Source organism: Melozone crissalis, unplaced genomic scaffold (assembly GCF_028551555.1).
Source record: "Melozone crissalis strain CALT ecotype California unplaced genomic scaffold, PUWL_Pcris_2 ptg000244c_1, whole genome shotgun sequence".
Lineage (NCBI taxonomy): Eukaryota > Metazoa > Chordata > Aves > Passeriformes > Passerellidae > Melozone > Melozone crissalis.
In genome coordinates this window covers 1,046,467-1,064,371 of record NW_026536003.1, presented here as the reverse complement: position 1 = coordinate 1,064,371, position 17,905 = coordinate 1,046,467, and positions in this window count along the sequence as shown.

Here is a 17,905-nt window from a genome sequence, read left to right as displayed (position 1 = left end):
AAGCAGCCTGTGGGGACCGGGCACCGGCAGCCTCCATGCACGCTTTCCCGGTGGGGGTTGCCGGAGCGCGGGGGAACCAACAAAGGGCATATACCCCATTTAACCCAAAAGAAGCCAAAGCGATTTCAGAAATAGGGATCAACTCAGCTGTAGTACCCACTCTTGAGGACGACCTTTCTAGCAATAACGATCTGCTCACTTTTGATATTACGCAAATAAGCCGCATGCTTTTTGATGGGGCGGGGCGGATTATATTTAAGCAGGAGTGGCAGGACGACCGCGTTAGCCCAGGCTTCTGGGGAAGGGCAGCAACTCAGCGAGCTGTCCCCAGCCGGCACAGCTTTCCTTGGCAGCACCCTCACTCCAAGCACGCCCGAGAGGGACCTGTAGGAGCTGCGCGAAGACGCCTCGCTAGGGACTGTAGATCCCAGCCCCGGGGAAATGGGAGAGGGAGGGGGCGCGCGGGCCACACTCAGCCTCCTCCCGCTGCAAATGCGAGACGGCCCATCTATGCCAACCCCCAGTGGGGCAGGGGACCCTCATACCCCATGCCCCCACAGGGAGCAGTCAATTTCGCATCCCCGCCTACGGTGCAATGGCAGAGCTATGCAGCACCCTCAGTGCCCTCACACCCCCCACAGCCGCAAGCCGCCCCGGTGGTACAGGGCCAGCAGGGGACGCCCCAGAGCGGGATCCCTGGGTGGCCCTGGCCATGAAAATTGGGAAGGAACCCCTGATGGTGTGGGGGACATGCAGCCTTTATGGCAGTCCGGATCCCCACGTCGTAGGGCTCCAATTTTGGGCGGACACGGGATCAGACTGCACGATTTTTCCCCAAGCGCATTGGCCCGGACATTGGCAATTCAAAGAAGTCCCTCCAGTGAACGGAGTGGGAGGGCAGTCCCGGGCATGGAAAAGCACCCAGCTGGTGGCTTTAACACTTCACACAAAAAAGGGACCAGGAGTGTCAACATCAGCAGCAGCCCTAATGCTGGAAGAAGCACTCTCCTTGCGACAGGGCACCGTGTCAGTCATTCACATCAACAGCCACGACCCAGTCAAAGGCTACAACCAGATCGGCAATGACAAAGCGGATGCCGCAGCAAAAGGCGTCTGGACGTTGCAGGAAGCCCGGAAAAACGCTCAGATCGAGGAGCAGAGAAAGGCAGAGCTGGAGGACGAGAGGGACCACGGGAGAGACGTGGATGAGGAGCTGCAGCAGGGGAAGCAGAAGCTGCCACAGCGAGCGACAAGGATGAAGCTGGACGAGGAGGCAGATGCGCGGGAACTGAACGCGCTGTTCCTCAATGCCAAGTGCAACATGAACTGGGACAAGCAAGTCCTGGAGAAGCAGATGATCCTCGAGGAACTGGCGGAGGAAGAGAAGCGCTTGAACAAGAGGAGCTGGAGCGCCAGAGGAAGCAGGAGCTGATGAGAGCCCGGCAGGGCATTGTGAAATAGATGGAGCAGAATGTAGAGGAGCGGGCATTAAGGGCTGAGGAGCTGTACCAGCAGGGCCAGAGGCAGCTGGAGCGACTGGAGCAGATGAAAAAGGGAGGATCAGAAGGCCCAGGAGCAGAAACAGGAGTGGAGGGCCCACAGGTGGTAATTAGAAACGAGCTAGGCGAATGGGAACGGGGCTGGAGGTTGATGCTCACGGGCCGAGGGTACGCAGCTGTAAGAAAGGACAGCAAATTAGGTGGTGTCCACTTAAGTCAATTAAGCCAGACCCCCATAGTGAGCAGAATGAGACTGATGAGAGTTGCGAGTTTCTGTTTACAGGACCTGCTCGTGGGACGTCCTTGTGACGTGTACATCCCCATTGCAGACGAAAGCGACAGACCATCAAGCCGCCAAGCAGCGCCCGAGAGACCCGCACGGGTGAGACCCAAGCATCAATGGTGTTTCTGTGTGATTTTGCTGTTGAGGCTTGTTGCCAGAGGGCAAGCCAGCCCAGATCACTACCCCCATCGGCCATTCAGGTGGGTCATGCGACACCTTAGTAGTGACAAGGTGCTCAAAGAAATCACCACACCGAACACCCCATCCTTCGTGCTCCGCATCACCGACCTGTTTCCAGGACAGCCAAAGGTACACCCCTATTCCCCACACGTCACACGCTTGTACCTATCCTACTGGTGCCCAGCTTCAAACCCTGGCAAAAGCTACTGCAATCACCCAGGGTGGGGACATTGTGGGCACTGGGGCTGTGAAACCATTGTCACAGATGCCAGACCATCGGGGCCTGGGTGGGATCCACAAGAGCCTGACAAATTCTTACAGTTCACCTGGGCACCCACCGGTTGCAAAACACCCCTCTTCCTCCACGGTAACTTTTATCGAAACCACCATAAAATCCCCAAAGTTCGAAAATGTACAGGCTACAACATGACAGTTTTGCAGCCAGATCACCCTAGCTGGGCAATAGGCAGAGCGTGGACAGTAGTCCTTCAAGGGTCAAAAGAGAGAGTGAATGTGCGAATTATTAGGCTCCAACCATTGGCACCCCGAGCGGTCAGACCCAACAAAGTGATTAAAAGCATGCCGAAAGGGAGAAACGCGACCCACCCCAAAGCCTTGCCCACAAGGGTCGCTAATATCCCGACCGGCCATGCGGAAGCCTTTCAGATAGACCGTTTAACCGAGTCAGACTTAGACCAAATCCTCCGTATGTTAGAAGCTACCTTCCTATCCCTGAACGAATCTAACCCTAACCTAACCGAATCCTGCTGGCTTTGTTACGATGTCGAACCTCCCTTTTACGAAGGAGTCGCTCTAAACACTCCCTTCAGTTACTCCACAGCAGATGCACCCAACCAATGTAGATGGGACACCCCTCGCAAAGGGATCACCCTGAGTCAAGTCACAGGCCAGGGCAGATGCTTAGGCAATGCAACCCTAGCTAGGCGGAAAGGCAACGTCTGCACCGATGTTGTCAAACCCAACGGGAAAAACAATAAGTGGGTAGTCCCATCCGCATCTGGGATGTGGGTTTGCCAGCGATCTGGAGCGAGTCCCTGTGTGTACCTTGCCAAATTCGATGACTCTAACGACTTTTGTGTCCAAGTTCTGATTGTTCCTAGGGTCCTGTACCATTCAGATGAAGAAGTGTATCGCCATTTCGAGGAACCCAGTCGGCTCCACAAAAGAGAAATAGTAATAGGTATAACTATCGCAATACTGCTGGGCCTAGGAGCAGCCGGAACGGCCACAGGAGTCTCAGCCTTGGCGACCCAGCACCAAGGACTGTAACAGCTGCAGGCAACAATTGATGAGGACCTGCAGAGGATCGAGAAATCCATCTCCTTTCTAGAGAAGTCAGTCTCCTCAATCTCGGAAGTGGTCTTGCAGAACAGGCGAGGTCTGGACCTCCTGTTCATGCAGCAAGGAGGCCTGTGTGCCGCCTTGAAGGAGGAGTGCTGCTTCTACGCAGACCACACGGGAGTCGTGAGAGACTCCATGGCAGAACTCTGGAACAGACTGGCTCAGAGACAGAAAGACAGGGAAGCCCAACAGGGTTGGTTCGAGTCCTGGTTCAATCGATCACCATGGCTAACCACTCTAATTTCTACCCTAATAGGTCCTTTGGCAATGCTACTTTTAGCTGTCACCTTCTGACCATGTCTGCTGAACAAGCTAGTCTCATTGATTCAGACCCGCCTAAAACGGGCCAACATCCTGTTCATAGGCCGGCAACAACTGCTGTGAATTCGACCAGGGAACACTGCCAGTCACAAGACTTTCTACCCAGGTTTACCAAACCCCTTTCTCGGTCAACAACCCCATGCCTCATCTCAGTACCTATGTATATGACTACTTCGTTCATTTGTAAAAAAGGCGGGGGGAGATGTAGTAGATAGGGATAGGCGCTCGGAAAATCTCGCAATGTCACGGAAAGCAGCAGGATTCCTCTCCCCCTAACGCCTAGTGATAAGGGATCACCCAAGAATGTAGTCCCCCCTAACATTAGTAACTTTTGACTCCTTACTAACCAATTACAGTAAGGTAAGAACCCTGAGGTAGAGAAAAAACTTTCCCAGTATAAAACCCTACGAGACGGGACAATAAAGGTCTTGAACCGTCCACCATACTGGTGTCTGTGTGTGTTCTTGGCCCGAGTGACCCTGGAGAGTTTGGGTCGCTGTGCCGTTTCCTCAGAACCAGGTCGCCTTGCCTTGCATCAGAAGGCAACAGCAACCAAACTCTGGGATAGGGGTGACATCAATTTGCAAATGGAGTTAGGAGCTAAGCCTCAGGGCTCAGTGCCTTCTGCTAAAGGAGCAGGATCAACCTCATGACAGGAGGGACAAGACAACAGGATATCATGGGCTTGTGAGGAAGTTATTTGAAATTGCTTGTGAAGAGAATAAGAATTCTGGTGTAAAAAAGTTGTGACATAGCTTGGCCTGTGCAAAAGTATTTTGTAGGAATGTTCCCCCTATTGAAAGAGTGACCAAATTATCCTTTATCTCCTTAAAAAGGAAAAAACCCAGAAGTTTCTCTCCTCAATTTCGTAAAAAGACACCTCACAGAACCTTTGGGACTTCATCTCAAACTTAAGACTACCCAATTGGATAGAAGCCAAAAAGTCCCGCCTAAGTAATTCACTAGAAAAAGAAGAGAACAAAAGAAATCATTGTTTTTGTGGGGTGTTTTTAGCAGGAGCAAGAACCTCTTGCCCCTGGCTCAGGTTTTCTCTGCCAAGAGGTTTGTTATTTGCCTTTTATTAAAACTTTCCTGTTTCCAACACTACCTCAGAAGTCATCCTGCTAATTTTATGCCATTTGAAGTAGCTGAGCTATCTTGGGTGTGATAAGTCCTCTAAGAGCTCATGAGACCTGGCTCGAGGAGAAAACTTATCAGTATTTGGTACCACACCTGTCATGACAATGACATCTGCATAGTTATTACCTTCTGCAATAGGGCCAGGTGAACCTGTGTGGGAGCGAACATGCAACACATAAAAATCATGCAGCTGGCTGTTAATTAAAGTCCACAATGTTCTTAACTCTGTAAACAAAAGATAGTTATTAACATGCTTTAAATAGGAAAATTGTCAATGGAATACAACATTGGCAGCATACAAGGAATCAGTTACGGTGTTAAGTGGTTCCTGTGAAAATCACTGAAGGGCATAGCGGATAGCAGCCAATTCTAAAATGTGCACCGAGGCATCCTTTAACATTAACACCCTTTTATGCCACTGGAAAGAGTCACCTTCATGCCAAATCCCTGCACCTTTGTTGGTTTTGCTGGATGCATCTGTAAAAACACCTGGTCTGTTGACAGGGGTCGTGCTGCAGTGATGCTTTGAGTGCAGGGGGAGGTTACCCATCTCTGTCCATAAACGATGTGAGGGATAATGGATACATAATTGTCCAGAAAAACCTGCAAGCACAATTTGGAAGTTAGTTGCTGTCAGAGTCTTCTTTACTTGCAAGTACGTTGATGGCATGATGATCCTGGCCATTGAGAGTTTGCAATCTGTTTCTACCTTTCTTAACTAAATAAGAGAACATATCATTAACAGTCCACACAGGTTTTGTTGCTATGTGAGGTAAGAATAACCATTCTAACACAGGCAAACGGTCTGTATCATTAGCAAACAATCAAAACAGAACAGCAAAATGTTGAAATTTTTTAGCAATTATGGCAAGGTACACAGATTTATCAGGATCCCCTCTCCAATTCTGTTGGTTTTCTATTGCTTGAGCACAGTGTGCAAGGGCACTTCTAGCTTCTGGGATAAGCTGTCAAAGCGAATGCAGGTGGGGGTTTCCTCTAAGCCAAACAAAGGATGTGAAAGTTCTGTGGATGTACCCAAAACAGGATGCAGCCAATTCAAAGAACCCAGCAGTTTCTGTAATTCATTTAAAGTGAGGGTGACTTTAACACAAAGCCTCAAAGGCTGAGGTTCTGCATGATTGGAGGTAGGCACAGAAAAGGCAAACAGAGATACATCATCAGGGTGTAAAGGTATGGTGAAATAACAATCTTTAGGTCTAACATTACTAAGGGCCAATTGAATGGCATCATTGTAGTTGATGAAAGAGCACCCATAGCTTCAATAACTGCATTTACTGCCCATTAATAGCTCACCACTTGCCATTTTGCTTAGGTATACAGAATATTGGTGTTCCGGGGGCTAGAAGATCGACAGATATGGCCTAAGGGCAATTGCTGTTCCACAAGCTGTTTTAAATTTAGTAGACGTTCTTTTCATAAGGGCCATTGGTCGACCCATGCAGGGTCTTCAGTCCACCTTGGGAGTTCACATATGTCCAGTATTTGGTTTTGGAACGGCTGATCAATGGCCCCCATGAAAAAGGTTTTCTGGTGAGGTCAAGTCTATGGTGACAGAGGGACAGAACCAGCAGCGCTGGGCTGGAACTGGTGGCAATGCTGTGTCCCTGGTGCCACCTGCCCAGTGTCCCCATGTCCCCACAGTGTTGCTGGACTCAGCCAGCACCACCCTGGCTGTGTTCGACCCCTGGAGTGTCCCTGGAGTGTCCCCAGTGTGTCCCCAGCGGCCATGGACCCCTGCAAGGTGTGACAATTCCGGCAAGGAGGTGGCAGAGTGGGCACAGGGGGTGGGGGGAGGGGGCAGGGGGGACAGAGGGTCACAAAGGGCACAGGAGCGTGTGGCAGGATGGGGGCAGGTGACAGGGGAGTGGAGGGGACCAAGGGTGGCAGGAAGACGGCAGAGAGGATGAGTGGCCTGTCAGGGGGGTTGGCAGAGGGGACAAGGAGGTGACAAAGGGATAGAAGGGACAGTAGAGCCCTCCAAGGAGGGGACAAAGGGGACCCTGGGAGGGCACAGGGGCCCACCACAGGTGGCCACAAGCGCCACGGGGTCCCTGACACCTCCTCTTTCCTCTCCCCAGCTGCTAGAGCCACTGGTGGCTGTGGTGGCTACCCTGGGCAAGGTGGTGGCCACACTGACCAGGCCATACAAGTGTGTGTGGCGGCGTGTGTACCCGAAGTCCCTGCACGCAGCCCTGAGGAACTTCACCTGGCACCTCTGTTAGACCCTGGAGCATGGCGATGTCAATTCCCTGGGCAGATTCAATGTCCTCACTCTGGCCTGGTCCTTGAGAGTCCTTAAGTTCTGCAGCATCAACCCACAGATCTTCTGAGCCAGTGTCTGGCGGGACTTGGTGGCCATGCTCATGGACAGCTGGGTCCAACTGGCCAGGGAGGCCGCTGATCTCCATGACACCTGCAGGGACATGGATACTGCTGAGGCCGGTGCTGCAGCCACCACCACTGCCCAGGCTGGGGACCCGTGGGACAAGGCCACCCGCCCGGGGATGTCAATGCACACTCTGATGGCCATGGCCCAGCGGCCTCCAGTGTTTCTGGCCATGAAGGACTTGGCCTTGGCAGTGGCTGCACACAAGGCCCATGTGGCAGTGGCCACCATGAGGTGGTGGCAGCCCCCAAGGCCATGAGAGAGGCCATATTGGCTGCCAGCCAGGCAAGGGCAGCCACCAGGAGGGAACAGTGGGTGGGTGTGGCCCTGGGTCCACTGGAATGCTTGGTGACCGCGTATGACAAAGCCACACGGTACCTCTGGAAAATGCGGCACCTGCTCGGGGACATTGAGGCTACCCTGGAGGGGACAAAGGAGGCGTCCCACAATGTCTCCAAGGCCTTGGAGGCCCCCGTGGCTGAGGCTGAGCAGCTGTGAGAGGCCAGCGCTCGCCTGTTCATGCATCACCTGCTGGGGACACTTGGGAACATCCACGACCTCCTCTTCAGTCCCTGTGGTGGCCCCAGCAGCAGCACGGTGGCTGAGTGTTGGTTTTTCGGCTGTTTTATGGCCTGGAAAGGCTCGGGGATGGCCTTGGGCAGCCTGCGCTTCAAAGGACGAGAAGAGGCTTCAGGTTTTTCTCGGTCTTCAGTATTTATTAGTTGTTTATCTAAAAGATTTTCTCTCGGCCCGACAGAGGTCTGCACAGCAAGTCAGCCATGAGCACACTGAGCGCCCCCGGGGTGGTCACTTGTCTTTATACTCAAAACTACATATACAATATTTATCTATTTCCCCCAATACCTCTTACCCTTATTGACCAGTGCACTTTTAGTAATAACCAATCCCAAAGTGCCAACATCACCACAAAAGATGGAGGTCAAGAAGAAGAAGAAGAAGGACAGGACACGCCCCAATTCCTCCATCTTACTTCTTTAGAACCCCCTGTACAGAAATCCTAAACCCTGTGTTTCACACTCTAATTAACTTATCCCTTCACCATTTACCCCAGTGAAATCCTCCCATCCTCATACAGGTGTCGTCTCCCGTGTAGGATCGAAGTCCAGCCACCAGACACTTCTGGCAACATTCCAGGACCTCCGAGCCCCCCAAGGGTGGTCTCGGTCACTCTGGACATCAGTCCTGAGGTGCTGAGATCCCACAGCTGAGCCATGCCAAAAAGCCATGGAGGACATCCCAAATCTGCTGCAGGGACAGGGATGTCCCCGCTGTGATGTCATTGGGGGTGGTGACATCAGCGCTTATGTCATCTGTGCCCTCCCTCCTCTCCACACAGGATTTGGGACAAAAGTGGGGAATTTTCTGCGAATTTTCATTTATATTCTTGGTGGGAATTCCTGGGGTGATGTCACTGGGGACACTCTGGGGACACTCTGGCAGCACTCAGGGACACGCAGGGACATAGTGGCAGGTCAGGGGGTGAATGAACCCCCTCAGTGCCTTGCAGCAGAGGCAGCTTTCCACTGTGGCTGCAGCAGAACTGTCTTATAAATGGCAAAATAATAATTGGCTTTTGCATTTCTGTATTGGCTTTTGCACATTGTAATTGATCACAATTATTTTGCTATGGTGCTTGATATTGATATACATTATTGATAATTCCTTGTATCTACTTGTTAGTACAATATAATCTATCTAGGTTTTTTGTCCACTGTAGAGCCTTTTTAATGGTAACATAATGGTCCCTTGGGGCTCGGCCCTGTCGCCCCCACCCTGTTATCACCGGGACCCCCCATTGTGATGGTGTTCGCAGGGGTCTTCAGATGCAGAGGATGCTGACTCTGTGTTTCAGAAGGCTGACTTATTATTTTATGCTATATATATTATATTAAAACCATACTAAAAGAATAGAAGGAAGGATTTCATCAGAAGGCCAGCTAAGAATAGAAAAAGAATGAATAACAAAGGCTTGTGACTGACCAAGACAGTCCAGACAGCTGGGCTGTGATTGGCCATTAATTAGAAACAACGACATGACACCAATCACAGATGCGCCTGTTGCATTCCACAGCAGCAGATAACCATTGTTTACATTTTGTTTCTGAGGCCTCTCAGCTTCTCAGGAGAAAAAATCCTAAGGAAAGGGTTTTTCAGAAAATATCATGGCTGCACCCCATTATCACCAAGGACACCCCTCAATTTACCAGGGCCTTCCCTGTGGTGAGACGCACAGCTTTAGCCAGGGCCCCGTGGAGAATCTGAATAATAGAAATGCTGACACAGCAGCAAAGAAGCTTCCTGACTCTAGGGACATCCGCCCTATAACCTATCCCTAAAACCATGTAAGGCAATACCTTGTTAACCCTACTATTGGTCACTTATGGTCCCTCTAACCTTTGCCATTGGTCAAGATTGGAACTGGGCCAAGGCTATAAAAGCAGCATACTGTACCCCTACTAACTTAGAAGAAGAAGTGCTGAGACCCTTCACGAACCCCTCCAATAAAGCCATACTTGTGGAACAGCCGGCATCTTCTCCTTCTCCTCTCTCTACCGTCTGCTGGAGCCTCAAGCCAAGGGCAAGCTACCTAGCAAGCAAAGCTGAAATCATAAGAGCTGGCTAATCACTATAAAGCTGAATATCCCCCTGCTTGCTAGGGGCTGACCCGCAGCCTTGGTCTGACCGAGCTGGCCTCTGGCACTCAGTCCCCTTGGGGGCTGAGCTCTGGAGCTGTCATAGCTTGCCCTAGGAAAAGACCAATTAAGGCTCACTACTCCCCGATGCACTGGGACCCCTCCTTCACTGCCCCCCCATTCACTGTCCCCCCAAAGTGCTGGGACCACCCTGATCCATGAGCCCCACCCAGAGTGTCAGGACACCCCTTGGCCTCCCCCGAATCCCCAGCTTGCACTGGGCCCTGCCAGGGCCAGGCTGGCTCCAAAACCCTGCGTGGAGCCATTCAATAAATGCCAATCGGTCTTGTAGTCATGCCCATAGAGGGGGAGGACTGCTCGGGGCGGCCAGTGGGGAGCGACGGAGCAGGGAGGGGGCAGGGATTGAAAAGAGTTAGAAATGGGACTGTGGGAAATGGGGCGGAGCCCAGTGAGTGATGGCCGATGGGGAGATGAGAGGCCTGGGGGGCTGGAATAGGAGCGTGGGAAGGGGCAGGCAATGAATGGGATGTGGAAAAGGGGCAGTGCCTGGACAGAAACAAAAGTGGGCGGTGCACAGCAGGTGTGGAATGGGGATGATTCTGGATGATTTTCTCTCCTTTCTCGAACACTTTTGCTGCCATCTTCCCCCACACAATGATGTCATTGATGTACTGCAGCTGTTCTGGAGCTTCACCCTTTTCCAGTGCAGCCAGGATCAGTCCATGGCAGATGGTAGGACTGTGCTTCCACCCCTGGGGCAGTCGGTTCCAGGTGTACTGCACACCCCACCAGGTGAAAGCAAACTGAGGCCTGCATTCTGCTGCCAGAGAAATGGAAAAAAATGTATTAGCAATGCCAATGGTGGCAAACCACTTTGCTGCAGATGGGGCTGTTGAAGGGTGAGTGGGTTTGGCTGACCACCCCTTGACACTCCAGCTCATGGATCATTTTGTGGATGGGGATCACGGCATCCCAATTCATCCAATACTGCCGGCGGTGCACTGTCAAGGTGGCAATTGGTAATTGTTGCTGTTCTCCCTCCACGAGTCCTACTGCAGATGGGTTTTCTGATAGTCCAGCCAAGGTGTTCAACTGCTTTATGATCTCTGAATCTACAGCAGCTATTCCAAAAGCCCACCTGAGTCCCTTTGGGTCTTTGTAAAGCCATTTCAGAGGACGTCTATGCCCAGAATACATGGGCCAGTCACAACAGGATGTTTCTGGGAAGGATCCACTCCTTCCCAGTCAGGCTCACCTCAGCTCCCAACAGGGTCAATTGCTGGGATCCCCCCGTCAATGGAAACAGGTTCTGCCCCCACATGCCCTGATGGTATCAGGGTACACTGCGCACCAGTATCAACTAAGACATTGTATTTTTGTGGTTCTGATGTGCCTGGCCATCGGATCCACACCGTCCAAAAGATCTGGTTTTCCGTGCCTCTCCCTGGCTACAGGCAGGGCCCCCCTTTCCTGGGCATACATGCTAGAGGTACCTTCACTTTAGTGGAACTCCCTTGGTTAGTGTTTCCCTCCTTGAGCTGATGCACCCGTGCTGCCAGGACAGAAGTGGGTTTCCCATTCAACCTTCCCATGTGTCATAGTTTGACCCTGGCACAATGCCAGTGCCCCCATGAGAATACCCTCTCCCTGGTGTCTGCTGTGAGATGTCACCAGGAATAAGCAAAGCAGGCTCCTGCTTAGAAATAAAGAAAACTTTATTAAGTAAGCTACAAGAAAAGAAAAAAAAAAACCACAAGGAAAATGAAAACTTTACAAAAGCATTTTCCTCCTCCCACCCACCAAATTTCCCAGTGCAATACATTCCCCCCAAATCACCAACTCTCAGTCCGGCACCACCCTTTAGAATACTCAATCTTCAATTCATCAATAGGAGAGGAGTCCTTCTTGCACCATAGGCTTCCCCTGGAAACACGCTGAAACCTCGTGTGTTTCCATGTCACTCAGCACCGCCCGGAAAATCCTTTGCCTATTTGACATCTCCCTTCCAGGCCCAGTGCTCTCACCACTGTGCATGGACCAGAGCTGCTTCTAGGGTTGTCTTTCAAGGATGCCTTGTCTCACTCCAAAAAGGCAGAGTCTCTCCTTGGGGACATCTGTCCCGCCCAAATTTTTTGCATCCCTGGGGCTGAGGGGTACCCACACTGAACCCTCCTGGTTCTGAGGCACTCCCTCCCCCTAAATGCAGTCTCTGTGTCACAGGAAAAAAATGGTTCCATCTATGGCCACACAAGAAAAGTCCAGCCAAAAGGCCACTCCGTCATCTCTACCCCCACTCAAGAGTCTTCTGCACTTCCCTCGTGGCCATCCCCTCTTATCTCATCTCTTATCTCTCTTCTCATGCAGCTCCAGGAGGACCAGCATTTGCAAGGTTTCTATCACGCAAGAAAAGGGTTAAAAATTTCAGTCTCATGCCTGTCTGGAGCTCCGGAACTCCCACGCTGCCCTGCCAGGCACCTTCTCGCTGCACCCCCCCCTTCTCCTCCTGGGCCGGCACCCGCTATCAAATTCAGATGCTGGCTCTCTCGCTCTCTCTCCCCTGGTGGGGGGGTGGGGGGTGGCTGCCCAATGTCTCTTGCCGCTCTTCCACCCTTCCATCCTCAAGGGCCTCCTCACCTCCCATCTCTGTCCAGGGACGGGAGAGGGAGATCCGACCTCTTTCCCTCAAAGTCCCAAGAGAGCTTCCCAGAGGAGCAGCTCTGGTTTTTAACCCCTGTGTGTTCTCAGATGTGTCTCCGAACCTCAGTGGCTACAACAGGTGCCAATGTCAAAACCTGAGCATCTATTGGTAACCACAGCATATCCGAAAAAAAACCCCTACTTCCTGTCAGTGAAACCACGACAAAATTGTACTCTATCAAAATCAGTGTGATTAAGAAAAATTTGCAGAAGTCAATACATAATAGCAAAAGCCAACACTATCCAGTTATTTATAACAGACCCAGGGCAGGTTTTTCCCTTGCATGAAGCGCTTGGGCCTTCCCCGGGCCCCTTCTGCCCTCGTGCAGAGCCGGTGGCATTTTCCAGCACACCCAGTTTGTAACCAAGAGCCGAGTGCAGCCGAGAAGGCTCCAAGCGCCTCCTTCCAGGCTGACTCTGCAGGTGCCGAGGCTGCTCTGGGCTCTGCCAGGGCTCTGCTGGGGCTCAGCTCTGGGCCAGGCTGCGCCCGCTCTCCCCTCACATTGCTCCGGGCAGCTGAGGCACAGCGGGAGAAGGAAGGGACACGGCAAGGCAGTTGAGGGTTAAGAGAGTTTTTATTCAAACAACTGCCATAACAAACAGGCTGTCATAAGAACCATAACTAACTACCAGTGCTAACTACCATAAACTAACTACCAGTGCTAACTACCATAACTAACTAGTTGTCCTGACTACTAGAACTGAAAGCTGTCCTCAAGGGCTTCATCTCCTCCACTGCTCCCTCAGTTGCTTCACTGCAGTGATCAGAGGGGTCAGGCTGGAGAGAGGCTTGGCTGATGATAAAAATGGGTGCTGCCCAAAGGATAAAAAGGAAATAAATTAACTGTTACTTTCCAGAGTCAAGTTCCTCACAGGCTCGGTTGCAACAGGACAAAGGGAAATGGTTTGAAATTCAGGAGGGGGAAGCAGGCTCAGATTAGATCTAAGGAAGAATTTTTAAACCAGGAGAGTGGGGAAACACTGACAGAAGGTGCCCAGAGATGTGGGAGGTGCCTCCTCCCTGGAAACATCCAAGCTCAGGTCAGGCAGGGCTCTGGGCCCCCTGAGCTGCTTGAAGATGCCCCTGCTCGCTGTGGGGCACCAGGCCCAGATGAGCTCCAAAGGAGCCTGCCAAGCCACGGCAGGCGAGGATTCTGCTTGCTCTGCGTGTGGAACGCAGCCAGACTGGAGACTGTCGGAGGGGGCCCCACAAGAAAACCCCTCCCTGGCGCTGCTGCTTCCCCTGCAGCCCCTGGCCCTCAGCTGCAGCAGCTCCTGGGCAGCCCAGCGCCGCTCCTCGTCCGGCTCCAGGCTGCACTCGAGGCAGTCCCGCAGCAGAGCCGACAGGCGCCGGGGCTCCTGCAGCTGCGGGGTCCCGTTCTGCCGGATCAGAGCGCGAGCCTGCAGGGAAAGCAAACTCAGCGCTCTGCCAGCTCCCTTCACACCCACACGGGCTCACATCCACCCCGGGGTCTCAGCCCCAGCTCCAGGGGCACTTTCCTCCCTGCCACAGATGCTGCTCAGAGCTCATTTTGCTATGCCAACCAAAAAAACCCAAACCCTGGGGCTGCCACAGCCACTGCAACATCCAAATGATCTCGCCTTGAGAGCCAGTTTCATTGGCTGACTCTGTCAGTAGGAACCTCCATCAGAAATAGCACATTTTGCTTCTCCAAACATGGACACCAGCTTTACAGGCCATTTTCCAGAGTCAGTGTGGTCTGCCTGTGTTATTTCAGAGGATTCTAACATCAAGTGCATCTCTGCAGTGCCACTGACACTCAAGTAAATGCATTCCTGATGCCCCATCCCAGAAACTGCCAGGCAAGAAACAGGAGGTTTGTGATGCTGAAAGCTCAGGCTTGGTGACACAGAGAAAGCAGCTTGGACTAGGAAAGAAATATGTTAGACTATGGGGATGTTAAACAATCATCTTCCTGTTCTCAACAAGTTTCCCAGTGAGAAGAATCAGGGGGGAGATCATCTTGCAAAATGTCCTTTAGAAGCTCCTGCAGAAACCTTGTTTTGTTTGGAGCTGGGATGTGGGGTTGGTGTGGGTTTTTCTTGCAAGGTAACATTAGACCTGATGCACTTGCTTCACATTTCCAGGTCATCCTCACAGCCAGATGAGCTGCAACAAAATAAATCCCAACGCAAATTGTTGCTGGAGACTGAAGAATATTCATCTGTGCTGAGGCTGGAGTCCTCTGGGAATTCCCTTCCCATGTGCAGAAACCTCCAGCTGCTGCTCCCAGTGCAGGGTCCCCCTGTGCTCACAGGCCTCTGCAGCCACTGCAGAATTTGCCTCTTACCATGGCCGCTGTTTCCCTGAAGTAAGGAGGTTCTCCTTCCACCATCTCGATGGTCACAGTGCCAAAGGCCCAGATGTCCACCTTGGGGCCATAAGGAGATCTGGTCACAACTTCTGGGGCCATCCAGTGAGCAGTGCCCACCATGGAGCTGCGCTGGTCCTGCTCAGGGCTGAGCTGAGCGCAGAGGCCAAAATCAGCTGAGGACAGAAACAAACCCTGTCAAAGGCAGCTGGAATGAGGAAACCAAGCACCAAGACTCCCCACTCTCAGTCTGAGAGTGCAGTAGTGAAGTCAGCTGGAAAAGCCCTCAGGGCTGTAGCCAAGGAAAGATGGAACTGGACCCTTCAAGAAACCCTCAGCTTTCATGCAGTGGCTTTTACTGATTCCCTTGGAGCTTTAGATTCCCACTGCTGCCCCTCTGGCAGAGCCATAGGCAAAGCAACGGCACTGCTGGCACCCTGCTCCTCTGCTGAGCTCTCTGCAGGGGCAGCCGCTCTCAGCTGGCAGCAGGGGCCGGGCAGTGCCCCCAGCAGCCCTTGTGGGGCTCTGGCCCTCCCTGGGAAGCAGCCCCACACCCGCAGCCCGGGAGCGCCGTGCCTGGCCAGGAACACCCACCCAGCCTGACAGAGCCGTCCATGCCCAGGAGAATGTTGGAGCTCTTCAGATCCCTGTGGATCACCCGGTTGGAATGGAGAAAATCCAGGTCCTGCACACACTGAGAGAGAACAATGTGGTAAATAGGTATGATTCGTGCTGATAAAATTGAAACAGTCATCAATATTGATACAGTAATTAATATTTGGAAATAATAAAACAAATAAAAGTTGTAATGCCAAAGAAGAAAGGGAGAGGGAGGGCTCTACACCCCTCTCCTGGCAGATGTTCAAGGATAGGAGGAAAAAGCAAGAGATAACAGTTACTAAAAATTAACTGAGAGAAGTGAACATCTTGTTGGGTCCCAGGAAAATGCCCGCTATAAGAGATTTATTGCTTTGATGCTAAAATGTAGTAATATCTTAGTTTTGGCTTACATTATACTGGCTTGGTGCGCATGTGTAACCCAAAGGTGAATTAAAGGACAATGAAGAAGACTATACGGCCTTCATCAGTGACTACCCCCAAAGACCTGTGCGACCACCAAACCGAGTGGTGGCGCATGCGTGGTAAAGGTGGTGAGGAGGGCGGAGACAGAAAAGTGACGAACCAAAAATAGGAGGAGATGGCATTGACACATGGCATATAAGGGGCGACTTTCACTTGGCAAACTTGCACGTGAAGTGGCAAGGGTCATTGAACCCTGCCCTCCGTACCCCGCGGTTGTTTTTGCTTATGCGCTATTATTTGAACCATATTATCCCTTATTTATATATTTGCTAAACTGTTTAATTAAAATTGCTGCTACCTTAAATATTCTTTGGGGTTTTTTTATGATGGAATAATTGGGCAAACATAACACCTGCAAGCACAGAAGGACACCGGTCAGGGCTGGGCTGGCTGCTGAGAACGCCTCGGGCAGGAGGATCCTCCGGCAACGAGCCCAGAGCCACTCTGGGCACTGAGGCCTCCGTGTCCCACAGCAACGGGAACACCACGGGGATGTGGCGCTGTTCCTGTGACATCCCAGCAGCAGCTCACGCAGAAACCGCCTGGAAGGTTCTCGTGTGTCACAAAGGAGCAAAAAGAACCCTCCCAGGGCACAGCCTATGGCCCAAAGGGTGTAAGAGGAACTCGGAAAATGCAGCAAACAAGGACACCCCACAGCCCAGCCTGAACACTGAGGAGGAACAAGGATGGCACCAAACCAAAGGAAACGTGACCTTTAGTCACTGATAGTTCTGACTAAAAGCAGCAAGCCTTGTTCCGTCTGGGATCTTTGTTCTAGTTCTAAAAACGAGCAAGGTTCCCCACTCTAAATACACAGAAGGCAGAAACTGGGGAGGAGGTGGGGTTAGGAAGGAGGAGGAGGAGGGACAGAGAGAGGAAAAGGAGGAGCAGGAAGAGGAGGAGCAGGAGCAGGAACAGGAGGAACAGGAGGTTCCAGTGCCCCCTGTGACCGCAGCCGCGGGACCATCGCCCCCAGCTCGTCCTGCAGGTGAGCGGGGAGGGGGAGCTCATCCCAAATTCATCGGGGGGGTCCCTGAGAGGGTTTTTTATTGGGGTGTGTTTGGAGCTTGCAGGTTGTGGAATTGACCCCAAATATCATCTGGTGTCTCTGGGAGGTTTTTTTCTCTGTGTGTGTAGGTTTGGATCTTGCAGGACCCCAAAGCTGAGCCCCTTGGGGGATCTTTGGGGGCCCACAAGGCCATTGCCCCATATGGGCAGGGGAGGATATTGGTCCTGGGGACCCCCGGGAGAGCAGAGGAGGGGAACCCCTGGGACCCCCAGAGTGGGGAGAGCAGAGAGGGGCAAGCCCAGAGCAGGGGGACCCCGGCAGACTGGAAAGAGGGGGAGCCTGGAGAGGAGGGACCCCTGGGATCTCAAAGTAGAACATCAGGGTAGAAGGGACCCCATGGACCCCCAAAAGCCCCTGGATCATCCCTAAGCAGGACGCCGGAGAATGAAGAACCCCTGGAACCATTGGACCCCTGTGATCCCAAGGAAAGGAAACCTCTGGAACCCCAGAAGTGGAGAGATCAGCAATAGGGAGCTCCTGGGAGAGTTGTTTCAGGCTAAATATTGATGTGTGGAGATTTTCATGGACACAAGACTCCTGCTGAGTTCCAGAGATGGACCTTGCCAGGAGAAGCCTCTACTCCAAGGTGCTCCCACCTTGGTTTCCCCCAAACCAGGGTTTGTAATTCCCAAGCTGTGGCAAGATGGAGGAGGAGGAAAAGCCCCAGAGATCCCTCACAAGGAGGGGCTGCAAACCCAGCCCAGGGAGGTGTGGGGAGGAAAGAGCCGCCCTGAGCCAGGAAGGCGGCCGGAGATGCAGCCAGAGCTCAGAGCTGGTGGAGGAGCCTCATGGCAGGGAGAAGTCCCACAAGTGCTTGGAATGTGGGAAGGGTTTCAGCTCCAGCTCCACCCTGATG